This window comes from Peromyscus leucopus, chromosome 4 (assembly GCF_004664715.2).
Source record: "Peromyscus leucopus breed LL Stock chromosome 4, UCI_PerLeu_2.1, whole genome shotgun sequence".
Taxonomy (NCBI): domain Eukaryota; kingdom Metazoa; phylum Chordata; class Mammalia; order Rodentia; family Cricetidae; genus Peromyscus; species Peromyscus leucopus.
The window spans coordinates 108,942,497-108,969,778 of NC_051066.1; the positions used below are offsets into that span (position 1 = coordinate 108,942,497).

Sequence of the window (27,282 nt, forward strand, 5' to 3'; positions counted from 1 at the left end):
ATTAGTGCTTGCTTTCACAGCACATATACTAAAATTGCAACGATAAAGAGAAGATTGGCATGACCCCTGCACAAACCATGCAAATTAACGAAGCATTCCATGTTTTTTAAAAATAGAAGAGTTATTGCTTCACTTTAATGCTGTATTAATTTTTTTTAGCTTTTTAAATTTTTGTTTTGAAACTATCTCCTCTGATAAGACAATACGCATTCTGCATTGCACATATTGTCAGCACAGGACATTGCCAAGCATGGTATTGCCACTGCATGTCACACCACTCACTGGAGTTAAAGTGACGCCACCCTTCCACGGTTCCACGCCAGGAGTGTTTTCACATACCGTGTTGCCACTAAACAGGAAAGTGATTTGGGCAGCACTTAAAGAAAATTTCTCTGAAATGCGCACATACTAAACAGCCATAAGCATGATTATTCCATTTTACCCCACATCAACCTGCACAGGGAGATTTCTAGTCTTGTGCACGTCAGCTCACTTCCACTGGGGTTCACTGGAGACTTGCTGTTTGGGCCGGAGGATGCTGAAGTACCAAGCGTTGCCTCTTTCCTGAATTTTAGAGACTGGAAATGTAGATGATGTGCTGTATGCCAGGTCTCAGAAATAGAATTTGGGTCATCCAGTTTCCATGCTGAGCTGGAGAACCGTGAGGTTCTGGGGAAGTCTATCCAGTATGGTACCTACCAGTTATATAAGGCCATTGGAATCTAAAATCCAAGGCTTTAGTCACAGTGGCCATACTTCAAGTGCTCTTAAGAGTACATGGGCTAGTGACCACCACATTGGGTGACTCGTGAAGAACATTCCCATCGTGGGAAGGCCTGTTTTAAATAAAGGAGATGAACTTTCCTAACAGCCTAATGGCTTTTTACAAGACCGTTATTAATCTGTTATCTTTATTTGATGAATTTAAAAAATGAAAATAAAAGCACTTCATTTTTAGAGCACTTTCCATGCATAACACAATTGGAAGCACAGAGAGTTCTCATATACATGCTCCCTCACACATGTGCAGCGCTCCCCACCACAGTGTCATGCTTTCTACAGTCAGCAGAGTGCATAGGTCACAGGTGTGTTCACTAGGTGTGGCAGAGCCTGTGGACTGGATACACGTAAAGTTGTTTATTTCAACCACTGTGTTATTACGTTAGCTAACTTTCTCTTTACTGTGACCAAATATTGATGAAAAAGAACTTAAAAGGGGAAGAGTTGATTGGGGCTCATGACTTGAGGTGTTTCTGTCCAAGGTTGCTTGGGTCCATGAGCTTGATTAGATTCTCATGGAAAGCGAGGCACTGGAGTGAAGGCTGTTCTTCACAGGGAATGAGGGGCTGGGTGGAGAGAGGAGAGCGAGCGCAGGGATGACCTTCAGAGGCAGTGACTCCCCTGGTAACTGTTTCTCCCAGCCAGGTCTCACCCTGAGGAATCATCCAGAACAGCACTTGCTACCAGCAGAGCATCAGGCATTTAGACAAGGGGCCTGTAGGAGGTAGTTCACATCAGACCACAGCCAGGTCACCCAGAGGAGCTTGATCATCCTGCAGATCTTTCCTCTGCCCGTTCGCCCTTCCTGTCCTCTCCTTCAGCTTCAGCCTCTAGCAACCGTTTCTCTTTACTGTTCCCACAGTTTTGGTTTTTTTCTAGAATGTATGTTCAGAGAAATCTGCTAGTGGATTTCTTAAAAAATTGTATGTATGGCCGGGTGGTGTGGCGCATGCCTTTAATCCCAGCACTCGGGAGGCAGAGGCAGGCGGATCTCTGTGAGTTCGAGGCCAGCCTGGGCTACAGAGTGAGTTCCAGGAAAGGCGCAAAGCTACACAGAGAAACCCTGTCTCAAAAAACCAAAAGAAAAAAAAATTGTATGTGTGTATTCATGTATGTGAATGAGTATGTATACACCTGTGTGCACATGTATGTGGGGGCCAGTCCTTAGAAATACTATCCAAGTCCTTTGAGATGGATCTCTCATTGGCCTGAAGCTCACTGTTTAGGCTAGATTTAAGCTCCAGTGAGCTTCAGCAATCCTCCTGTCTCCACCTTCCAGCACTGGGATTACAAGTGTGTACTCATGCGGAGCATCTTTGAGTAGGTTCTGGGGGTTATAATCAGGTCCTCATGACTGTACTGTGCCAGCCGAACTGTCTCCCCAGCCCTGTTAGTAGATTTCTGGGCTCTCAACTGCACACTTTTTTACAATGACATATTTGATTGCTCCTTGATAACGAGGTGGTTTGAATGAGAACGGCCCCCATAGGCTCATGTGTTTGAATGCTTGGTCCCCAGTCAGTGGAACTGTTGGAGGGGATTAGGAGATGGTCTTGTTGGAGGAGGTGTGTCACTGGGGCTGGGTTTTAAGGCTCCAAAAGCCCATGCCAGGCAGGCCCAGGCTCCCGCTGACTCTGCCTGCAACTAGTGGGTCAGATGTGAGTTCTCAGCTACTGCTCCCGTGCCGTGACTGCCTGCCCATCACCACATTCCCTGGTTCCCTGCCGAGATGACCGTGGACTCCCCTCTGAAACTGTGACCAAGCTCCAATGACACGCTTCCTTCTACAAGCTTCCCTGATCATGTTGTTTCTTCACAGCGATGGAGCAGTATCTAAGACCATCAGTTTCCTGGGAATAGAGTTTAAACATCACACTTCATTGTTACTGATTTACTTTGGTGTGTGTGTGTGTTGTGTGTGTGTGTGTGTGTGTGTGTGTGTGTGTGTACGTGTATGCTAGAAATCAATGTCATGTATATGAAAGTAGCCACAGAGGCCAGAAGAGGGTGTCGGCCCCCCTGGAGACGGAGTTACAAGTGGTTGTGAGCCGCCCGATTTGGGTGCTGGGAACAGACCTCTGGCCCTCTGAAGAGCAACAAGTACCCTTAACCACTGATCCATCCCTGTGGTGCACCCCACCCCACTTTTTTACTTTTATTTTTTTAAAAAGAAGAGACTAGAAATGTATTTCTTGACTGTGTAAACCTCCTAAGCAGGTGATCGGATCAGCAAGGGGGCTTTCCTCCAAGCAGCCCCTTGGGAACCCCGATTCCTTCCATCACGTGGCTCCCAGGTCTTGTCATTATTCATGAAATCAAAACAAGAAGGAACATGGAGAAGTGGGCAAGATATCTTTTATAGGCCATGGATTGCAGGAGCACATGTCATTTCTGACCACGGTCCAGAGGAGAAGACACGGGACCAACCTTGGCTGGAAATACTCTCTAGCTCTTTGAAAGTACACACAGTGGGATGTGACCAGGGAAACTATCTCAGAGCTAGTGCTTGTGATGGACAGAACAAGATGTAACTCCCTTCTGTCCTCTCCACCAGCCACCACTGAAGACTCCAAGAGAAGTCCCGCCCACAGCCCAGAGCTGCCTTGGCACAGTCTGTGTGGAGTGGCAGGCTGAAAAGCAGACTTCCTGGGTGCCCACCTTGTCATCAGAAGGTGGAGTTTTCTTTTTTTGTTTTGTTTTGTTTTTCAGACAGGGATTCACTATGAAGCTTGGCAGGCCTGGAACTCACTCTGTACCTGGTGTCTCTGCTGCTTGAATGCTGGGATTAAATGCGTGAACCATCACCCTGGCTGAGGTTTTAAAGGGGACTTCTGGAACAATTTAACAGCAAAATGTCTGGTTTTCTGTGAGCTGCCTCGTGGTGCGGGGATCTGTACCGCAGCCCTCAGGGTTGGGCAGAGACCACTGTTAACTGCGGAGCCTCTCTCCTGCTCCGCAAACGCCCAGTTTTCAACCATAGACATTGAGGTTTGCTTTCTCCAGTTTCTTGGGGGACCCTTAAATTTTGATGGCCTCTCTGGACCCTCATATTGACATTTCTCAGCTCTACAGTGTTTTGATTCTTGTGGGTTGTATAGATGGTGCTGCAATCACTGGAGACCTTAACCTTCCTTGCAAATCACGAGGATGCTTGCCTAATCATCTCCTTGGAAAGTACCTTTTAAAGGTGTTCCTTGAAAACAAATCAACAGTTTGCACCTGTTTGTCTTGGCACCTGTTAAAGTGAATATATGGGTCATCACTGACTGACAAGTGTTACCTGCCAGCTGTCCACTTGCACGGAAAAGCTGAGTGTTCATGTAGTCATGGTAACATGCCTTTGCTAGTGAGCGAACAATGCAGAAATAGACTGTTCCTCCCGTCCTGCTACCGTGCCTGGGACACAGTCTGCGGCCATTCTGGGAGAGAGCAGCATGAGGTCAGGCCATCAGTACAACAGTACTGTTATCTCACGCCCACACCCACACCCACACCCACTAGGAGGCAAAGGCCTCTGGCCATGTTTCTTAGAGCTCATTACTAGATTCCTCATTACAGTCTTGGCTGAACTGGCACATTTGGCAGCCCATGGTGCAAATGAGAAAGCTATGGTTGTGACTAGGGAGCAGTTTTCCTTCCTGTCTTTCTCCTTGGGGGGGGGGTACTTGCTGGGGAAGTTATTTCTGATATTAATAGGCATGCTGGCTGGGCTCAAAGGCAGCCTGGGATAAGATGGCAAGATGCCATTTAAAACAAATAGCAGGATGTGCCATGGGGCTATTACATCACAAGTAGTCCACTTTTAACAGAAGGCTGTTTTCATGATCTTATCTGCTGCAAGAGACCTTAAACAAATGACTGATTAGCATTTCAGAAATTCGTATAGCGAGCACTGGCGATTATGAGCTGATTGAGTGAGGGTTTTCTGTACCCTTAGGGCTTGAAGGGACACCCAGAGGGAGCCTGGGCCTGAAGGAAGGAAGTGCTCCTCATGACCTGGGCACACCAAGGAGGGTGTGGAAGGCGGCCAGAGGCCAGACACTGGCTGGCAAGGAGGCTTTGCTGTTTGTGGCTGTGAACTGACTGCAGGCTACTTTTTCCGGCTGTCTAGGTTTTTCTTTTGATTCTCTTGTTGGTCTGGGGTCAAGCCATTTATTATACGTAGCAAAATCCAACTCGTGATTGTTGAGCTCCTACAGGAAAAATTACCCAGTTTGTCTACAGCCTCAGCTGTCCTTTCCATGTTGAATAGATATTTTTAATGTTTCTTAATGTTGTGAGGTTCCTTAGGAACATAACCGTGATTTTATAGCAGAGCTAATCATAATTTATTTGTCTGTTTGTTTTGAGAGAGAGGTTCATGCAGCCGAGGCTGCCTTTGAATCCTCTATGTAGCTGAGGATGACTTTGAACCCCCATCCTCCTATCTCCAGCAACTTACTTGGATGTGGTTATTAGTTGAGTATTGTACCCAGCTGCCCATGTACAGTTATTTCTTGTCTTGGAGGCAGAGTTTGTATAGGATAGCAAGATTTTCCCAGCTGTCTTCTGCACAGCTAGCAAGTGGCCAGACTGTTTGGGGGACCCTTGTGTCTCTCCTTCTACAACTCTGAGGTCTGTGGGCGGCTCACTGTATCATGACCTCTGCATCTTTTTCACCGTTCATGCCTGTTTCCTTTCCCAGAATTTCCTACCCTTTTAGACTGGAAAAATAACCAGCCAAGAATAACCACCCCAACTAGTCTCATTTCTGCAGACCTACCCCCCACCCCACCCCCACCGCCTCCAGTAAGGTGCCATGATAGCCAAATGACTATGTATGACCTCACTAGGTATACTTTATGTGTTGACCTTGCTGGTCCTCCTAAGAACTCTACTCTATATTAGATCACCCTTTATGGTGCCCCAAAGTTGCCTGAATAAATGGGCAGGTGGTCTCCCCAAATTGTAAAGAAGGTTAGAAGCGGATAACACTGGAGATAAATGGCAAGCTCGTTACCTAGCTAAGAATAGAACAGTGGAGTCCCCAGCATTTTTATTACTTACTAACTGTATTATATGTCCTGTGTAACCAGGTTATTCTTCATACCCTCCCAAACATCCACATTTAATTTCTGCCATGTTCCCTTTAGATCTTTCCAGAGGGCATGGGGGCAGAAGCCATGTTTGTGTTGCTTGTCATGGAGTCTCCAGGTCTTAGAACAAGTCATTCATAAGTACTTTCATTTATATTTCCTATTTGTCTGTTTGAAAAATTATTTTCTTTGGTGTGTGTGTGTGTGTGTGTGTGTGTGTGTGTGTGTGTCCGTCCTATAATGCACACAGTGTCAGAAGACAACTTTTGGAACCCGTCCGATCCCCGTTCCAGGGATTAAGTTAGGTCACCAGGCCTTCCCAATAAGCACCATTATCCATTGAGCCTCTCACTGGCCCTTGTTTGTCTATTGCAATTAGTTTCCTTTTTTACTTTGTTTTTTATCTGAGATAGAGCTTCTCTGTGTAGCCCTAGCTGTCCCGGAACTCGCTCTGTAGACCAGGCTGAGCTCTGCCTCCCAAGTGCTGGGATTAAAGGTGTGTGTCACCATGCCTAGTTTTAGCTGTAGTTTCTTAGTTTGTGGTGCTAAGTAAAATATATTTGGTTATAATTTGGACCACCTCAAGCCTATTTAGTAATTTTGAGTATATGTACATAGGCTTTAGGTCTATCATTGAACATTGACATCATTTTATATTATTCACTATTGTGACGGGTTTTTATTATTAATGACCTAGGGCAATCCTTTTTAAAGGTCATAAATGATGTTTAATAACCTGAAAAAAAGATTACTTTGGGAAACAGGAAGCAGCAACATAGGCTCGAATCCTTAATTTATTTAAGCCCTGCATGGCCTAGTAATCTCTTCATCTGCCATTTCCCCTAGGCCTAACACTCTGAAAAAAGCTTCTGGAAAGGAAATTGGACAGGCACTTTGAGATAGCAGAGCCCTGTGAAGCTCATAAACCGAGCATATTAGGAACAGATACTGATCAAATATAAAAGCAAAAGGCAATTAGCTTGAAGGGACTGGGAGGATTATATAAGGTGAAAATCTGGAAAAATAAAACGAGCAGATGGTCCTAATGAGCCCTGTTGCAGCGGCTTCCACTGGTACATCTGCCACAAACTAATTACCTCTTGACTGCCTGGTCACCTAAGCCGAGACGTGTGGCGTTTGTGGCAGACGCTATTAAAAGCTCAACCCTGTCTAACTGCTTTTCATTCGTTTACCAGTGAGTGGTTGGGTTTATGTGGATCATTTGATTTGAGTTCATTGCAATTATATATTGAGTTTTACTCAGCAGCTTGTCCTTTATAATTTGCTTTTAATTGCAGTATTATTTCTTCTGCCCTTCTTAGTCAATGGCCTCTTCTTTAGGGAAAAAAAAAAGAAGCTTAAGGAATATCCGTGAAGGGAACTTTCGTTGTTTCCTTTGTGCTGGTCTTCTGTTTTGTGAGACAGTGTTCCTGCTCTAGCCGAGGTTGACCTGGAACTCACTAGTCCGAGAGGTCATGGACTCTTGGTGGTCGGTCCGTCTACTTCAGCTTCCGGTGTGCTGACATTACAGTCATGAGCCCCCATGCCTAGCTTGAGGATATTTATTTTATTTATTAATTTCTTACTCTGTGTGTGTGTGTGTGTAAGTAGGGATGGGGGGAGCACATGTGTGACCCATGGCATGCTTGTGGAGGTCAGAGGACAAGCGTGTGGAGTCCTGTCTCGCCTTCTGCTCTCACACGGGCCCAGAGAACGAAGTCAGGCCATCTCGCTGGCCCTTCCAGGTAATGCAAGCCCGGATGATGAAAAGTCAGTTTTGTCCAAATCCTGGCCTAAGATAGCATTGTTAGGATGCAGGCAGGAGGAGAAGAGCCAGGCCTCAGTTCACAGAGAAGCTACCTTCCTTGTGTGCAGTATCTGTAAAAGCTGAGCGTGTGTGTGTACCCAGGAGCACAGCCCTTGTACTGCCAGGCACATCCCTAAAAGGAACACACCGTATGTTCATAGAAATACTCCACTGACGGTCAGCAGCACTAATGATGATAACCGGGAACCCCCAGGATCTCCCCCAGCTGAAATGGACCATCAGTGGTGATTCTTAAAATGTGTACATGTATAGTGGGTAGCTGATCTAGCTATGACCTTGAAGCACCGCCCCTAGTGAGGTAGCAGATAACTGTGACACCTACTTATGACCTTGAAGTGCATGTCCCTGGGGCATGGCCACTCAGGACCCTTAAGACCTGGGTAACAGTACGTGGCCTCTTTCGTGGTTTTGGATGCTGGAGGCAGACCAGGCCAAAGAACAGCGTGAGACTGTGCCTCAGCCTTCCAGGACCCTGCGATAATTCCTCTGTTCTGTATCATGAGTTTCCCTTCTCTAATAAATTCCTTTGTCCATTTAGCAGACTCGGTGGATTGCTAGCAAGATCCTTACCCAATAATGTTGTCACAGTACACAACATGAACATGAATGACTGTCACAACCCAGTGATAGGTGAAAGAACCCAGACCCCAAAGAGCACATCCTGTGTGACTTCCTGTTTATAAGTCAGAAAGACAGTAGTGTAGTATGGAGTGATTGAGGGCTCCCGGTGAAGAGCACCTGCTGCTCTTGCAGAAGATCCAGGTTCCTTTCCATCCACCCACATCAAGACAGGAGGCTCACAGCCACCCTTAACTTCAGCTCCAGGGACTCTGGTGACTTCTTCTGGCCTCTGTGGGCACCCATACATGCATGTGGCATGCAAACACACACAAATAAATGAAAATAATAGTACTTTTTAAAAACACAAAGTGATGTTGGTAATGGGAGTCAGAGTTGTTGTAACCCCTAAAAAGATTATAAATAGAAGGGTGCACTGTGATGGTCTGGGGTTCTCGAGTCCTTGACCTCTGAGCTAATTATTCTAGATGTGTTCAGTTTGTGGAAACCAGTAGAGACTGTGATGATTCTGTATATATATTATAGTTTAATGGAAGTTTTAAAAGGTCGGTGTGACAGTGTGGCAGTGCGGTCACTTAAAGAAGGGTGTGCTTGACTCCAGGTGCTCTGCTGCTTCATGAGATAAAGCCAGTCTCCGCAGCTCAGGGACCATTTAAAGCTTGCTTATGTAAAGTTAAGGGGCTTGCACTGTCTCCCGATGCAACTTTATTCTCTGCCAAGAGTGGAAGAGGCCTTGCGACTCTTCCAGAATCCCGAGAACATATCCAAGTCCTTATTTTATTTGACTGACTCCAGAGTCTTGGTGTAGTGTTTAAGCCAGGGTCTCATATAGCCCAGGCTATCCTCAAACTTGCTCTATAGTCAGGGGGACCTTGAATTCCTGATCCTCCTGTCTGCCCTTTACCAAGTGCTGGGATTACAGGCCTGTGTCCACAGCCATCTTAGTTCTGTGAATTCTCCCTGGCACCTCTGTCTCCTGGGTTCTCCAGTCCGTGATTAGGCCACTATAAAAAACGACAGGTTGAGCCGCCAGCAGTGTGCTAGCTTTTTCCATTTCTTTCTTTTTTTATTAAACAAATCAGAGTAAAGTCTGATGGGGAACAACAGTTGATGTGTGCAGTGCATATCCAATACATTTCTTTTTTTTTTTCCAAAGATTTATTTATTTATTATGTATACAGTGTTCTGTCTGCATGTTTTGCCTGCAGGATAGAAAAGGGCACCAGATCTCATTACAGATGTTTGTGAACCGCCATGTGGTTGCTGGGAATTGAACTCAGGACCTTTGGAAGAACAGCCAGTGCTCTTAACCTCTGAGCCATCTCTCCAGCCCACTTTTTCCATTTCTTTTTCTTATTTTGTGACTGAGAGTTTGTTGAAGCCAATTGTCTCACCTGTCGTTTCCCCGTCCACCTCAGGCACCGTGGGCATTGAACATCTGACAAGCGCTTGATGCTGACTTTGAAGAGAAAGGCACCACTCTTGCTGCCCTTTCTCAGTCTCCATTGGGTGAATCCCCATGACACCTCTCTGCGAGTCAGTCAGTCAGTCTCTCTCTTCCGCAGGTTTCTGGTTTGCACATTCATTGTAAAAGACCAGGAGATATGCAGAAGCCCAAAGAGAAAGATAAACACCCACAATCTTTCTACACAGTGGGGAATTCCTGTTCCTTTTTGTTTGTTTTTCTTTTTTTGCAATTCCTATTATATCATTGCTCTTGTGCCTCTGCCCTGTCCAATTCCTCACCTTCTATCTTCATGTCTTTCTCGTGTGTGTACGTGTGTGTACATGTGTGTGTGTGTGTGTGTGGTTCCTAAGTAGCCCAGGCTAGCCTTAAACTCACAGTCTGCACCGTTGCCTCCCGAGTTCTGGAATTACAAGCCTATGCCCATCATGCCCAACTCTACTTTCTTTTCTTCTTCTTTTTTTTGGGGGGGCTGCAGTTTGAAGACAGGGTTTCTCTGTGTAGCCCTGGCTGTCCTGGAGCTCACTCTGTAGACTAGGCTGGACTCAAACTCAGAGATCGGCATGCCTCTCTCCCAAGTGCTGGGATTAAAGATGTGACCACTACCTCCTGGCCCCAACTCTCCTTTCTAAGGCTTCTTGAGGAGAGTGGACACTGAGTGTTGCCAACTCCGTTTTCCTTTCTCCATACACAGGGTTCCTGAGACTGTGACTCAAGCCTTTGGGCTCCTCAAAAGCCAATACAGTGTAACACAGAAAGAACTCTAGCTCCTAGCCACTTACATTCTTGAGATTACCCTGGCTAGTGTCCATCACATTCTCCAAATTAAAAAAAGAAAAAGACAGAGAGCTGCCAAGATAGCTGAGTGGCCCTTACTGTCAATCCTGAGGACCCAAGTCCAACCTCTGGAACCCACATGGAAGGAGAGGACTCCCACAAGTTGTACTCTGCATACACATGCGGGACACACACACACACACACACACACACACACACACACACACACACACACACACTGTCTTCCTAAATAATAAATGTAAGAAACAAAAAGACTTACAATTCTTCAGAATAGAACTACACTGTTTGCTATTGTTTTTATTCTAAATCTCTTCTACCATCTTCTTGGGTGCAGCCATGGAGCTGAGAGCTTTTTTCCAGTCAGTGCTAGAAATGAAACCTACACCTTGCCCGTGCTAGGCACACCACTGAGCTACAGACATCCAGCACTGACCCCGAGCTGGTGTTTTGTTGTTGTTTTAATATGGTTAGTGCACAGAATGGAGTTTCTCTGTGGCGTTTTCATCGTTGTAACTTTCTTGTATATGCCTGTCCCTTCCCCGTCCCTCCTCCTCCTCGTGGGACTACTTCCTCCCCCAAAGTATCATCCTTCTGCGATTACGTTATACAGATAAATATATATTCTAGTTCAATTGACTTCCATACATGAGAGAAAACACGCACTATTTTATGTTTTCAGCATTTACCTTCTCTTTCTTCTCTCCCTGCCTTCAGGCCCTTTTTTTCCACCCTCATTAGAACCCCTTTACTTTACTTTAGTGGAAGCCTGTGTGTGTGTGTGTGTGTGTGTGTGTGTGTGTGCGCGCGTGCGCGCACATGTGCACACCTCATGTGTGTATGCACTTTAAGAACTTCCAGCTTTCAAACTGTGCTTCCTGGGCACTTGACCTTGAATTTTAAGGTTTTCCTTTTTGGATTCTGCCTGGATTTCTAGGTAGTTGCAGTGACCTCCATGTTTCTGGAATCACAGTAGCTGCTGGCATAGTATGACTAGTGTGGCCTCACTCTGTGGCCATGGAGTTCCCAGCCTGCGTGCTTGTAGACACACACAACCTACACTCTTAGAACTCCTTTTGCCTCCTAAAATGGGCTCCTAAGAAAGTTCTGATTCAGACTCTTAGGTGTCTTTCCTTGACTTCTTCAGGTTTTTTCCTACCAGACTCCTGTGAGCTTCCTCTTCCTCTTTAGGCTTCTGAAGTGTGCGGACAACCCTAGGAGCCCACAGCACTGATGGCTGTCCTCTTGAACCTTATGAGTGCATTGTTTTGTTTGTTCTGCTCTGGGTTAGGGCGGTGTGATAGTCTCATTGTCGCAGGGCCTCTGTTTAAATGTGTAGCTGTGAGTTACTGTCCATCCTGAACAGAGTCATCTAAATGAGTAGGTGCCTGTCCTGCATCTCACTCTGTAGACCAGGCTGGCCTCAAACTCACAGAGATCCACCTGGCTCTGCCTCCTGAGTGCTAGGATTAAAGGTGTGCACCACCACTGCCCGGCACAAAGAGTTCCTTAAAAAATACAAGAGGGAAGCAGCTTCTACTGGCACCTTTATCATTTCTACTTTGCAGAGCCCCTGGCCACTGCCCATCTGACTGTACCCCCTTTCCCAAGTCTTCCCTCTGGGACTCCACCCGAGGAACTCCTCTGTCCTAGGCACTGAGGAGACAGCTGCAGGGGTATTTGTGTGTCATCCCTTCTAACTCTGTAAGTAGTATAGCACCTGCTGGAGGGCCAGTTTGCAGGCCTGGGGTTGCTACTGCACTGCTTAGAAGGCAGTGGGCATTCAGTTTCTCAGCGCAGAGACCTCTCAGTTCAGGAGCAGCTTCCTGCAGGAAGGAAGTGTATGGGGTACTTTCTGCAGCACAGGATCTGACTCTGAGTCTTGCTCTTCAGAAAATGTTAAAGGCCATTTGTGTGTATGTGTGTATGTATATATATATTGGTTCATGCACATAAGTGTATAGGCATGCACATGTGCATACATGTGGGGGTCAGAGGAGGATATCAGAGTCTCCAGCACTGTCCACCTCATTGCCTTGAAACAGGGCCTCGAAGTGAACCTGAGACCCATTGTCTGCCTTATTCTGCCTCCAGTGCTCAGGTCACAGGCATGCAAAGCCATGCTCAGCTGGTTTTTTGTTTCATTTTTACATGGTGCTGGGGATTCAAACTTAGGTCCTTATGCTTGCATGGGAGGAGCCTTTCCTCACCCAGCCATCTTCTCAGCCTTTGTTTGTTTGTTTGCACTTTGGAACTTTCCTCAGAAAACCAGGAAAGGGACCATCTGTCTAGTGATACAGCCACAAAACACCCCAAGGTTACTGTGCTTGGCTCTATTCTAATTTGCCTAATATTTTGAGTGAAATAGTTTTCTCTCTTTAAAAAGTTGATGAAAAACATCTACAGAGTGTGGTAGGAAGGATGATGGTAATTAAAACAAAACAAAACAAAACAAAACAAAAAAAACCTCCCACAGATCAAAGCTGGAGTGATGAATGCCTGGAATCCCAGCAGGATGGTCAGGAGTTCAGGGCCAGCCTGGACTATATGAGACCGTGTTTCAACAAAACCAAGAAAAACAAAATCCCTGGAGTCCACAGTTAGCCAGTCCCAGCCCAACTTTCTCTAACGCTGTGGGTAAATTCTGCTGTAAACAGACCAGTTCAATGTGTTTGACAGCATGCCTTAGCTGTTTGGATGGCTATAATAAAATACCATAGACTAAATGGCTTGTAAATAAAAGAAGTCTATGGCTTACAGTTCTGGAGGCTGGCAAGTCCAAGGCCAAGGGGCCAGCAGACTTAGTGTATGATGAGGACCTGGCCTCTGGCTCAGAGCTATGTCTTTAGGCAGTGGAGCAGACTGTCTGAGCTCTCCTTTATAAAGTCACCAATGTCACCAATAAAGGCTCCTCCCCTATGGCTTCATCACTCCCCAAAGGTCCCAGCACCTACAATAGGATTTCAACATATGAACCTGAAGAGACACACACCCACAGACCCAAGCATCCTGTTATTTATTCTCCACCTTGGGACTCAAATCACCATTTTTTTGTAGATGAGAGAATGCAGGTGGAGAAGGCAGGTTCAGAGCCAAAGAACTAGCTAGGGACTGAGCTGGGACCGGACATTTGCCTCCCACCCCACTACCAGCTCCCAGGTTCTCACTGCTGCTTGTGTGGATGGTTATTTGGGGTTTTCCTTCAACATTAAAAACCCGGGCAGTGCATTCATTCATTCTTCCTCACTCTCTAAAACCCTGTAACTAGGACAGGGTCCCTGTTTTCAGGAAATGAAAGCCTGAGGAATGCAGACAAAATAACCTGCTGAGTCTACACTGAGTGAGTGGGGCCTGGGGGGACCAGCCAGCTCCCTTGGTGAGTTGAGGATGGCGATGCACAGGATGGGCACTGGCCATAGTGTTCTCCAGTAGCCCCAGAGGCCTCGGGTGGAGAAAACAAGGAACGGGAGACTCGGGAACATGTCTGGCAGTATACGATTCCTGGGGCTTTCAGCAGGGTGGCTGATGGAGGAAGGTCACAAACGGCTCTTAGAGCCAATTCTGAGTCACTCGAGGTTACAGATATTGAGGGCCGTGGCTCTGGAGCCCTCTGGTCTCTGTGACTGTTCAGTGTGGCGCTGACAAATGGAACTTCTCTGCAGTGTTGTACAGGAAAAGCTGCAGAATCCCGTGTGAATGAAGTAGTTCTTGTCCCTGAGCTTGTAAACCACAGGATTCACTTCCTTCTCCTCCACGGCTTTGTAGTAAGAGCATGCGACCTGGCAATGGGATTCTGCATCTGTCCCATGTGCTGAAGTGGTTAGGGTCAAACAAAACTTTGGTTCCTGACCTTACAGTGCCCGAGTTGAAAACTTGACTCATTCTCAAGCCCCAACCCTATTCCAACTACTAGCTGGTTTAGGAGGGTTTGTTTTTGTTTTTAAGACAGAGTCTCACTATATAGCCTTGGCTAGCCTGGAGCTTGCTGTGTACACTAGGCTGGCCTCAAGAAATCAGGCTGCCTCTGCCTCTGTTACTTTGGTTTTTTTGTTTTTTTGTTTTTTTTTCTCAGCAATATGAGCTTCTATCTTGGTGTAGCTGATATATATGCCTGTGGAGACTTATTGAGGGAGTTTCTAGTGTGTTTATAAATTATCATTTTTTTCAGACTCTTCATCAGGTTGAATGAACACTGTAGAAAATTCCATGTAACTGTTACCCTGTCTGATTAACCAGGAGGAAATCAAAGGTGATTTTTCTTTTCTTTTTTTTTTTTTGAGGGGTTGGATTTTCAAGACAGGGTTTCTCTGTGCAGCTTTGCACCTTTCCTGGAACTCACTTTGTAGACCAGGCTGGCCTCAAACTCACAGAGATCTGCCTGCCTCTGTCTCCTGAGTGCTGGTATTAAAGACTTGTGCCACCACCTCCTGGCTCAGAGGTGATTTTTCTATGTCTGATGTAAAATATTGTAAAAATGATTTGGATTCCTTTGACAAAGTATTACAGAATATTTTAATTTGGACTTTGTAAATGTCCCTGCCCAGGCCTGTAAAAACTGCTTTCCATGATCTAGAACTGCCTTCACTCTGACCTGCTAGTCCTTGTTCCCACGGCTCCGGCTGCAGAGGCTGCCTTCCATCTTGGCTCCCCTCTTCCGGTTTCAGGACCGTTCCTTTACCTTCCCTCTGTCTGTAACCTGCCTGACCTCTTCTTTGCACTGCTCCCTCTCACTGTGTTTTGTATTTTGGTTTCTGGTTAAGTGCTCTCTCCAGAAAGAGGACCCGAACCTTCCTATCTGGCTGGTCAGATGGTGGGAGGATCTATCTACACGAGTTTCTATCCCTGTGAGAGCTTCCAATTAGCATTTTAATGCTCCCCCCCCCCAGACTCAGCCATTCCAGGAAGTTCCCTATTAGAAAATTTAGAGCTGTGGTGACCAAAGTACAGTAAGAAACGAGGAATGTGAAGAAGCAGAGACCACTAAGGAGACGGAGAAATCTGCAAACAAAAACAAAACACCAAAAAAACAGAATGGGGCAGAGAATCCAGCAGGTTGGAGTAAGGGGGTAGAAGGTTCTAGGGTGGGGGCAGGGGCCGAGGAGTGAGGGTTTCTCCCAGTCACTTGACAGGAAAGTCGTACTGAGAGGTCGGTCAGTGCAGGACTGGGTAGTTTAGTAAGCTATAAGCACAGTGGATCAATAGGGCACACACACACCTTTAATCCCAGCACTCGGGAGGCAGAGGCAAGGCAGGTGGATCATGTGGGTTCCAAGCCAGCCTGGTCTACACAGTGAGTTCCAGGTTAGCTGGGGCTACATAGTGAGACCCTGTCTAAAATCAGAGCGGACACATACAGAAGAGAAACAAGAATGTACAAGATCAATTTTTGTATAGACAATATAAACACTGAATACTGCCTTAATGAAACCGATGTGACCGTACTTAGAGAATTCGGAAGGGAAGCCGTTCCCTCTGCCCGAGGCTCAAGTTCTTCCCCACCGAGTAGGGGATGAACAGGTGATGTCCACAACTGTTGTGTTGCCTTGAGAGCATTGATTAGACACAAAGATCTGAAAAACTAAAGCAGTAAGTTGAAGTGGTGACTGTGGGGGACACAGAAGGGATGGGAAGCCTTTGCTCTTGAGCACAGGACTCTTAGTCTCTTCTTTCAAAATTTACAAGCAATCACTATGTCAACAAAACTAAAAATTAGTCATTAATTAAAATTTGCCTTTTGATGGCCCTTCTTCTGGACACGTCCTGGTAAGAGTCTGATGCATGTTTGGTTACTAGGAAGTTTCTCCAGCATGTGGAAATGAGCTGGTCGGCCAGGCTCATTTTCTGAACCCAGTCCGTGTCCACTTACCTTGGGAGTAATTAACTCAGGCTTGCCTCACTGGAAGCCATGCTAAAGATGGTTGTTATTTCTCTCTGTGCCATGGAGACAGATTGGACTGTGGCTCATGGTTGTTGAGGCTGTAGCTTTATTAAAATTGAGTAAAGCTGTCATATTAAATTGGGTTTTTTAATTACTTTAGACTTGATGACGTATCTTTCCCATGTGTATAATCTTCAGCAAACATTTACCTTCCCCAACTGGCAGACTTATAATCTATGACTTCTCATTTCTAATCAAACATTTTCTCTTTCCTGTGCCTCCATAAGGATCTCTGTTCACAAATTGTCTTTTAAAATAGTTGACATGTTTCCTTGTGTGCAGAGCGTTTGACATTTCCATTCTCTGTATGCAGACTCACCCCATCATTCCTCACCGCTTGTATTAGTTACTTTTCTGTTGCTATGACAAAACACCATGACCAGGCAACATATAGAAGGGTTTATTTGGTTTATGCTTCCAGAGGGACACCATGTCGGTCATGGCAGGGAAGTGTGGCATGCAGTGGGAGTAAGAAGCTGAGAGCTCACCTCTTTAGTGGCACGCAGGAAGCAGAGAGAGACCAAGGCTTTTCATCTCAAAGCCAGTGACACACTTCCTCTAGCAAGGCTGCGCCACTTAAACCTCCCAAAGAGTGCCACCAGCTGGGGGCCAAGTGTTCAGATGTCTGAGACTGTGGGAGGTATTTCCATTCAACCCAGCAGACAACCTCAGTCTCTAGTCAGTGGTGTTTATGTAAACACAGTTTAATGTTTTAGTCCGATAGTTTCGTCACAGAGACATGGATGGGATGGACAGATGGATGCAGGTAGGCAGACAGATGGATAGAGACAGAGAGATGGAGAGAGCAGACAGAACATTCAAGAGCAAACAGCAGGAGGGTTGTGTGAAAAACCGTTCCTGGGAACAGAGCTGCACAGCAGGCCTTGCTCTCTCAAGGTGCCCCTGTCTGTGAGCTCTATATTTTTGTTATCTTTGCAAGCAGAACCTAAATAATGGTCTTTCTTTTAGATTCAGCGTGGTTTATGAAACTAATTGGCAAGTGTAGAATCAGTAAGGTGCTCCATTAGAAAGACCTGAAATAAGAGGGTGAGGCTGGAGCTTGGTAAAATACCCACCTAACATTTTGAAGGCCTGGAGTTCAGTCATTAGCACGACTTTCCTGCCCTGCACATCCCCCACCCCCAACCCCCAAAAGAAGAGAAAAACCTGCGGTGATTTTAATTTGTACTGAGCATAGCGGGTGTGATATTAATCCTAGTGTTTCAGCACTTCCACCCACTCCTCTATCTGCTTTCTCCAAGACATTTGAGAACACTTCTAGATCAAAACCAGAAATGGTCAAGGAAATTAATATTTTTAAGTTTGAAGATGAGAAACTGCAAGATTGAATTCCTAGAGGTAATATCAGTATTGCGCACAGCGAATAGTGATCTAAGCAGCAGTCTGTGTGTCATGCTGGAAAGTGACTTTAACCGTAAATACAGTCCACGGAGAGACTGGGAACCTCATTTTTATGATCCTTTTATAGTGTACATTGACAAAATGTCTGTTTTTATATGACTCAGTGTTTGTAAATAGCTAAAGCTTAACAAAGATAGCAAAGACATAGTGGTTAGACATACATCTACAGGTCAGTCATGAACCTGAGTAGACCTTAGCTAAGGAGAGACAATCTGTAACAGTGGCTCTCAATCTGTGTGTCCCATATCAGATATTTATATCACAGTTCATAATAGTAGCAGATTTAGAGTTATGTAGTAACAGACAAAGATAATTTTATGGTTGGGGTCACCACAATGTGAGGGCTGTATTAAAGGGTCTCAGCATTAGGTAGGTGAGAACCACTGATCTTCAGGCTCTTTGCCAGACTGCTTGGGCCACTGTCTTGCTGTACCACAAGATAGGAATATTGTATTTCCTATTGCATTCCCCCCTCAATTAAAACAATTAGTACCTCAGTTTCTGATGCTCACAGCTGTAGCCCTTACCCACTCACCCCCACCCCACCCCACCCCCGCCACCCCATACTAACTCCTCTTTTATCCCTTCTCATCCTTGATCATTCATCTGCTCCTTGAGTCTCTGCTATCCTTCACCTAGAATAATACTGATGTCTGCCATCTCAGTCTGTCGAAAACCCTGGCCAGATCCGTCTCATAAAATTAAACCTCTGCTGGTCTTCCCTAAGTCATATCTTTAATCAGAAGACCCCACTAGGGATGACAGCCCTGCTGGTAACTGTCAGGTTGGCATCAAAACCTGGCCAGAGGCAAGCAGCCCTAACCCGGGAGGTGGAATTGGCTCATCTGAGTCCTGTCCTGTTCCTACCAGAAAGGCCTTCTTGTCTGATTCACAAAAGAAAGAGAAGGGAAAGGGGTGGGGAGAAGGAAGGAGGAGCAGTTCTTGTTGTTCTCCTCCTCCTCTTCTTCTTCTTCTTCCTCTTCCACATCTTCTCCATCTTCTTTTCTTTCTTTTTTCTTTTTTTTAAGCAAAGCTGTTACACTTAAGAGTCTCTATTTCCTGCTCTTCTGTGTTCTCCTAGTGGACACAGAGACACCTGTGAATGGCCAGGAATCCAGGCTAAAAGAGTTTCTGTTTCTGTTTTAAACACAGTATGGAGGTGGATGCCTCCAACACAGGGACCCTGAAGATTCAACTCTAAGACATCGGATCCTGGCTCTCTGTGGGTTCAACGTCGGATACTTCAAGCATATTTTGTGCCCCCAGGAAATACAGAGGAGCCAAGCCTGAGCCCTCTGACTTTCTGGTCATGAGATGAGCCTGTCCCTGCTCTCCTGGAGGTGACCTGAGCTGAGGCAGCTCTTTCAGCTCCTCTTCTTCTTGCCTTGACCTTTCTTCAATGGGTCTCTCAGGCCTAGTCCTCTGGGTCCTGTGTTGGTGCATCCTGTTAACTCAGAGATATATCTGGCCACAACTCTCTACTTATAGTGAAAACCAGAATTGGCAAAATTACTAGAATTGCTGTATATATCAACCAGTGACATTTGCAGACTCTGCAGTCTGAGGACATTCAAGGACAAACATTCTGACACTATTCTGAGAGAAAGCTGACATCCAGAAGATCTGTTTTTCACACTGGCATTTCCAAGGACAATAATCGGTTTTTCCTGCTGGGAAACTATTCATTGACCTAGATAGATTTACTAAATATTTCCGTAATTATATAACTATTTACATAAATATTTCCTTGGCTTTCTTAAAAGACTTTTTAAAAATTATTTTTGTGCTTCCCTCAGTAACTCAGCCTTTTTCAAAAGAGCAAACAATTACTGAACACAGTAAACAAAACTTCATTTCTGTTGCCTGGGTTGAAGAATAAAAATCACTAAAAGCCTTTTATTCCCATGTCTCATTACCATGGCCTCTTCAGCGCTGACCCCAGATTTTTCTGGTTGCTCAGGTATTCTCTCAAAGAACATCACAAAGGTAAAAGAGTTGCCTGCATTCTATCTCCTGCAAAGCTCTCTATTTTCATTTTTAATCCTTGCATATAAATGCATGTGGGTGCAGCTTTAATATCTTATTCATCAAACATATGTTGTTTTTAAGTCCTGTTTTTCATAAACCTTGTTCATGGTTTTATCCTCAGCTATTATTTTTAGTCTCAGGACAAAAATTATCATACAAAAATCCATCCTAATCCAAAATATCTTGGAGACCGCTGTTGTCTCCTTAGTCTAAAGAGGAGATATAAGCAGAGTACTCAGCAGGACTAAGAAGGTTTATGGATGTTGCTTTATTTTTTTATTTTTATTTTTTTTTGGTTTTTTTTCGAGACAGGGTTTCTCTGCGTAGCTTTGTGCCTTTCCTGGAGCTCACTTGGTAGCCCAGGCTGGCCTCGAACTCACAGAGATCCGCCTGCCTCTGCCTCCCGAGTGCTGGGATTAAAGGCGTGCGCCACCACCGCCCGGCTTGGATGTTGCTTTAATTGGTTTATACCACGTGGTCATCTTAAGATGGCGGTAAAATCACATAGCATGTTCTCTCTTGAACCTTAGTAAAGATGGCCGCCAGCCACATGGTTGCTTCCATCCTGATGAGGTCATCAGCAAAGATGGTGACAAGCCACATGATTGCTGTTTATTCCAAGGTGAGCCCATTGGGTGTATACCCCCTTTAACAAAAAAATCTGAATCCAAGTTACCTATTAGCATGCTGTAATTTTAAACTGTCAACCCCTTGTTACAAGTTTTAAGCTAGCTTTTTGTTACAGCTCTTATAAAAATTGTAACTTACAAATCCTGAGTGAACTTACAAATCCTGAGGTACAGAAAGTTTACACTGTATCTTACAGACCTTGAGACAAAGTTCATACCCTAGCAAAAGTCCTAGAGATGTAAGAGAGGGGCATATTTACAGAGTTAAATAAAACCAAGACAAGGCCGAGGGAAGCAGCAGCAATCCCCACAGGGCATAGTTTACTCCTTAGCTGTTTAAAGCTAAGATCTGCCAGCCGGACATAGTCCCATAGACCTCTGAATTCAGACCTAGAACACACGGGAAGAGAAATGGTGTACGAGACTTTGGTTTGGAATGGGTGTGGATAAGAGCAGAGGTTGCATGGTTCTGGTGTTAGTTCTGTAATTGAGCACTTCCTGAGTCAGCAGACAGCTTCCCCACTGGGAGGCTTTCCGGTTGTTGTAGCAACTGTGATGGTTTGGCGCCAGCATCTGTAACAGCAGCTTCTGAATTCTTTAGGTTCCTAGCAGTGAAGCAGCAGCCCCATTGACTGTCCAGTTCTGCTGAATGGTCGAGGAGTCATTCCTAGGGGTCAGCCTATGGTCTTTCTGCTGCTCTCCCCACAATGGCGTCAGCCAGCTGCCTCAGCCATCTTATGTCTTTTTTCTTAAAGCAGCTACAGTGATACGTGTTGTTTACAAACAAACACTCAGAGAACAGTCAACTTTCCTTGTAGGGTTTTTGTGAGATTTCTGTTAGTCGGCTTTGCATCCTTATAACAAATACCTGAAGCAACTAAGTTAAAAAGAGAAAAGGCCTGTTTGGGTCATGTTTCTGGAGGTTCCGGTGCAAGATGAGGTGGCCCTGTGGCTTTGGGACTCTGGCAGGGGTGGTGTTCCACGGTGACAATACATAGCGAGACAAATAGTTTACAGCTTGAGCCAGGAAGCCGAGAAGCAGTGAGAGGCTGGCCGGGTTCTAAAATATCCCTCAAGGGTATGTCCACAGTGATTGAGGACTCCCCAAATGCCCAGTCACCCACTCTGGAGGACCAAGGCTGTAAAGCACAGGCAAGACTTTATAAGGTGAGGCAAGTAAACACTTAGATCATCTGGCACGAGTTCTCACTGGCTTAGTTCCTGGGGCTTTTTCTGAAGCCTCAGTCCATGGTATTCCTGAAGCACTCATTTGTTGGTTCACCCACTCACCTGCTCACTTAGCCCTTGTGGAAATAAACATTTCCCAGTATGTGTTTTAGTTAAGATGTGCTCTGGTAACCGTAGGTTAGTGGTTACCAACTTAGCTGAACATGAGCACAATTTGTGACTCTTGAGACTCTTGAATGAGCTTCCTTTCTGTAGTGTGCCCGAGATGTCTCTATCTCTGTTTCTCTGTCTGTCTCCCCAGCCCCTCTAAATGTGCTCAACATTCATTCTGAGGAAAGGTTGCTTGCTCTCTGTGTGTGTGTGTGTGTGTGTGTGTGTGTGTGTGTGTGTGTAGGTGTATTTCAAGTTGAGATACAGCTTACCTAACAGTAAAGTACACAAATGTTAAGCATTACAGTTTAGTATTTGTATAGTCCCTGTAACTATGACCAGAGCAAGACACAGAAAAATGAAACTATTAATAAAAAATGGATTGTGTGACTAGGTTTGGGGACCTTTTTAGGAGCTAATTTTTACCTTTAGAGTTTTTGTTATTGCTGTGATCCAGAATGACCAGTATAATTAAACCATTTTTTCCTATTTTTCTTCTTTATTGCCCTCTTTAAGTTTTGTTTTATTTATTTTTTAAATGTCAGTAAGCCAGTGAATGGTAGCAGTTGTGACTTCATGATACATGGCCTCTGTTTCTTTATATATTCCTATGATTAACATAGTTAATTTTTTCTGTTTTTTGTTTTTGTTTGTTTTTTGAGGCAGGGTTTCTCTGTGTAGCTTTGGAGCCTTTCCTGGAACTCACTCTATAGCCCAGGCTGGCCTCGAACTCACAGAGATCTGCCTGGCTCTGCCTCCGGAGTGCTGGGATTAAAGGCTGCTGCAGCTAACCAGCACTCGGACGCTATCCCAGCACTCAACCAGTGAGTATCAGAGCCTTGTCTCGAAAGCAAAGTTTACTTTCTGCAAACTGAGTTATAGGCCTTCTTTGCATGATCTTTTCAAAGAGAATGCCATGAGAAAGAACAATTAATTATCCCCACCACCACTATAGTGCTTTGATTAGATAGTGTGGTTTGTGGGCCCTGCAGAGCAGAGACCACCGGAGTAGAGGCCTCAGCTGAGTGAGGGAGATAATGTTAGTAACTGTTTATAAAGCAAATGAATTACACAGAGGAAAATATCATTCACAAACCAACAAGAGTGTGTACATTTTCACATGAAAATGAACCTGGACCAACTTCGAAGTTGGATGATATTCTACTACCTGTTTATTGTAGAGCAACACTTTCAGAAACAGTTAGAATGGAGGAGAACGGTGCTTTGAAGGTGATCACATCTGGGATGAAATTCTAGGGCTGGAGGCTTGGACCACTGTGTTGAATTAAACAGACTCATGCCACCAAAGAAAGAGAATTCCATGTAGCCCTCTCTTCTCCCTCCAGGGAAAGTATCTCTATAAACTGACTGATACGAACATTGTCCTTTTGGTTCTTAAATGTTTCTTAGCATGTATTAATTATATATAATAATGGGTTTTATTATGACATTTTTATACCCATAGGTAGTGTGTTTTGAGCATATCCAACCTGCTACTCTCTTATCTCCCTCCACTCATCCTCTTCTTTCCTCCCAGCTTGCCCCCTTCTTGTCTGTTTTTGCTTGTCCACTTGTCTGTCTGGGTGAGTGTCATTAGGGTCACTTACTGGAGCATGGGTGAGAAGTCATCTACAGGCATACAGGCACCTTACCAGTGGCCACACCTCCCTCTCTCCCTCTCTCCCTCCCTCCCTCTCTCCCTCCCTCCTCCTCCCTCCCTCCTCCCTCCCTCCCTCCCTCCGTCCTCCTCCCTCCGTCCTTCCTCCTTCCCTCCCTTCTCTTTCCCTCCCACCATCCCGCCCTTCTCCAGCAGCCATTAGCTGCTTATAGATCCCCAGGGAGTAGTAGTGGGTTCTCATAAATCCCTCCCTAGCAACCATTAACTGTCTGTAAATGCTCAGGGAGGGAGACGGAATGCTGTCTCTCTTTAAACTCTCAGAGACTGAGCTCCAGAAATTTAAGAAAAGTGAGGCAGAGAAGCTAACAGATTCCATCTCAACAACAGGCTGAGACTGTGTTATTGTAGCAGTGAGGGGCCCCAACCTTTCTGCAGGATGAAAGCTGAGTGCATTTAGAGGGGCTGAGGATATATAGGTAAATATAGATATTGATGATATAGATAGATAGATATAGGTAAATATAGATATTGATGATATAGATAGATAGATATAGGTAAATATAGATATTGATGATATAGATAGATAGATAGATAGATAGATAGATAGATAGATAGATAAATAGATAGAGATAGAGAAATGGAGAGAGAGATCTACCAGGAAATCACAGCTATTTTTGTGGTTTGACTGGGAGCATGGTGAGTTGCTTTTGTCTCCCAGACATATTGTTTCTACAGGTGAATTGGAACAGTCAGGCCTGTGCTAAGCAATTCTTTATGGCTTGAGACTATTGCCCAGTACAGCCTGACTTAATTCCTCATGACCTGAGGCCATTACCCAACAGGATATAAATGCAATCTGACTTTGACCAGAAATCATTTTATTGATGGTCAGTTAAGAAACTGATATGTCAACTTTCTTAATTCTGAGGCACTTTAGATTGGTTGTTGGTGGTGGTAGTTGTTCCTATTATTATTCATTTGAAACTGGGTCTCGTGTAGCCCAGTCTGGCCTCAGACTCATTATGTAGCTGAGTTCTCCTGCCTCCACCTCCCAGGAGCTGTGATTATAGGCATGGGCCACCATGTCTGGTTTTATGTGGTTCTAAGGATTGAACTCAGGGCTTTGTGGAGTCTAGGCAAGCACTCTACCAACTGAGCTACATCCCCAGCCCCTGGTAGCTATTCTGGTAGAATCTTGAAGGTGTTATCCCCATGCCTTCTTGCTTGCATTGATGCTGTGTGTACATCTCATCCAACTAAAGTACTGTCATTTATGGGTGTACGTCTTTTCTTTTGGTTGCTTTAGGGTTTTTATCTTTACCTTCAATAACCTACAGTTTTACCTCATGCCTGCCAAGAGATTTCCTTTTACTTATCCTGCTTGTAAGCCATGTGATGGTTAAACTTACGGACTTGTACTTTTGGTCAATTCTGAAATCCCCCGTCTTTAACCCTGCATTGCCTGTCTCCAATCTCACGGTCCCTTTCAGGAATTCCGTTAGATGTGTGCTGGACCCTCACCTTCGCTTACCTAGCATCCAGCTTTGTCTCCCTTGCTTCTCTCTACCGAATTCTAAGTGATGCCTTCATCTATGACGTCTGTTTTTAAATTCTCCTTCCAGTTGTGTCCAGTCTTAGCCATTTGCTGAGATATATGTTGTAATTTTTCTACAGTTGGACATGATCTTTGTTCTTTTTCTTGTTTACCTATTCATTCTTATCATTGTTTATTTTGTGTGTGCAAGTACACATACACACACACACACACGTTGCAATGCACATGTGGGGTCAGAGGACAGCTTTTCAGAAGGAGTTGATTCTCTCCTTCCAGGCAAGTGTGAGTTCAGAGTCACAGCATCCATGTCTAGGTACAGTGGCGCTGTCACCCCTGCCAAGTGGCGCCTATCACCCCCCAGTGTGCGGAGGAGAATAGAGACAGGCAGATCCCTCCAGATCGCTGTTCCTGCAAGCCTGGCAAATTCAGAGTTCCGTATTCAGTGAGTGACGCTGCCTCAAATAATGTGTAGAGTGATCAAGTAAGACACCTGACATCAACCTACACACACACACACACACACACACACACACACACACACAGAGTAAAAGTGGCTCTCTCCTGTTGTCTTAGGCTGAAGCAGGACAATAACTCCAGCCAGTGAGTTTGAGACCAGCTTTGGCAATATAGAAAGACCTCATTAAAACACACAACATAAAAAGCCATGGCAGAAACAGTCTTGGCTTCTACTTAGTTCTCTGCTGACTACAATGCTTTCTTCCTGGGTGAATTATGTAAGTTTTAATTCTGCCTGGGGCTTTTCCACAGTTTCTGTGGTGTAGAAGGGAGGGCTAGAAGCTTCCTCAGATTTGCAGGTGAGTGGAGGGAGGAGGGGCTGAGGAGTCTGTATTGCCCACTCTGATTGAGCTTGTTTAAATTTAACTCTCCACACAGTTCTGAATCATCAGCAGGCCTGTGAACGCTAGAGTTTTTTTGCCTGGGAGGTGGTGGGGGGTGGGAGGCAGAGGGGCCCCGGAGCCGCAGTGAGAACAGAGCGTGCCCCGCGTGCTGACACCGGTTCCTTTCCTGTTGCTGCAGTAATGTACGCCGCCGATAAAAGCGCCTTAGAGAAGGAAGGCGTCTGGGATACAAACCATCACAACAGGGAAGTCCTGGCAGCGAGACTTAAAGCAGCTGCTCCCAGTGTGCCGTGGTCAGGAAGAGCCAGAGATGCTGACATCCAGACTGTGCCCTCCTGATTATGCGGCCCAGGGCCCGGCCCAGGAAATGCTACGACCTAATCCACATAATCCCTCCCAGTTCGGGAGACATGACTCCTTACTGCTCTCGGAGAGGACTCAGGTTCAGTTCCCAGCACCCACACGCGGTTCACAACCGTCTCTAACACCCATGTCAGGGACTCTGGTGCCCTCTTCTCACTTCCATAGGCACCAGACACACCTGTAGTGCATATGTATACATGCAGGGAAACTCTCATGCACATGAAAATTAATCTTTAATTTTTTTTTTTAAAGATAACCTCTGACAGTGTGTCCAGAGGCTTACCTCCTTGGCCCTGGCAAGATGGCATCATACCTGCCAAGATGGATTCCGTTGCCTCTCTCCTCAACCCACTTTTTCCTGTTTATTCAGTCATTCATTCATTGTATGTGTGCCTGTCCATCTGTCCGTCTGCTTCTGAGGCTGTAGAAGGCATCAGACCCTCTGCAGCTGGAGCACAAGCTGTTGTGATCTGTTCAGCATGAGTACAAGAAACTGAACTCAGCTCCGCTGCAAAAGCTGCAGGCACTTTTCTCTGCCCAGCCTCTCTGCAGGCCACTCTCTCTCTAACGAGTGTGTCTTGCTTCCTGGCTGGCTCTAATTAAACTCCTAAGTGCCTGGAGTATTACTGTACCCCATATGAACTCCTGGGAGCACAAAAGCAGAGATTGCTGCTGGGGTTGAAACAGGAAACCTCCTCACAACCATCTTGGTCTCACCCACTCTGGTGCTGGTCCTCCCGGGGTCTCGTGGGGGACGTGTCTTGGGGACAGCTGGAGGGCTCCACCAGCCTGGGCTTCTGTGTGTGACTCTCCCACACACCAAGGCACCTGCTGTTTCCACCCACACTGGGATCACGATTGCTTTGCAGTGGGTGCTCTTGAGACCGGTCAGTAGCCACAGTCCTCCCGCGGAGAGCTGGGTAATGTTCCTGTGACTCATCCCTTCATAGCATGGGCCAGCGTCTACAAGGACACCTTTCCTTACCATAGCATCTATCTGCCTAGGAGA

The 27,282-nt window shown here is 45.5% G+C and overlaps 1 protein-coding gene and 1 non-coding gene across 4 annotated transcripts in view; both read left to right on the forward strand.

Moving 5' to 3' along the window:
• Shld1 (shieldin complex subunit 1) overlaps positions 1–27,282 on the forward strand; it is a 68,034-nt gene that overhangs the window by 26,613 nt on the left and 14,139 nt on the right. The gene's annotated exons all lie outside the window — the stretch shown is intronic.
• Positions 5–107, forward strand: LOC114699543. Its single transcript, XR_003735545.1, has one exon. It is a non-coding gene; the product is annotated as a U6 spliceosomal RNA (small nuclear RNA).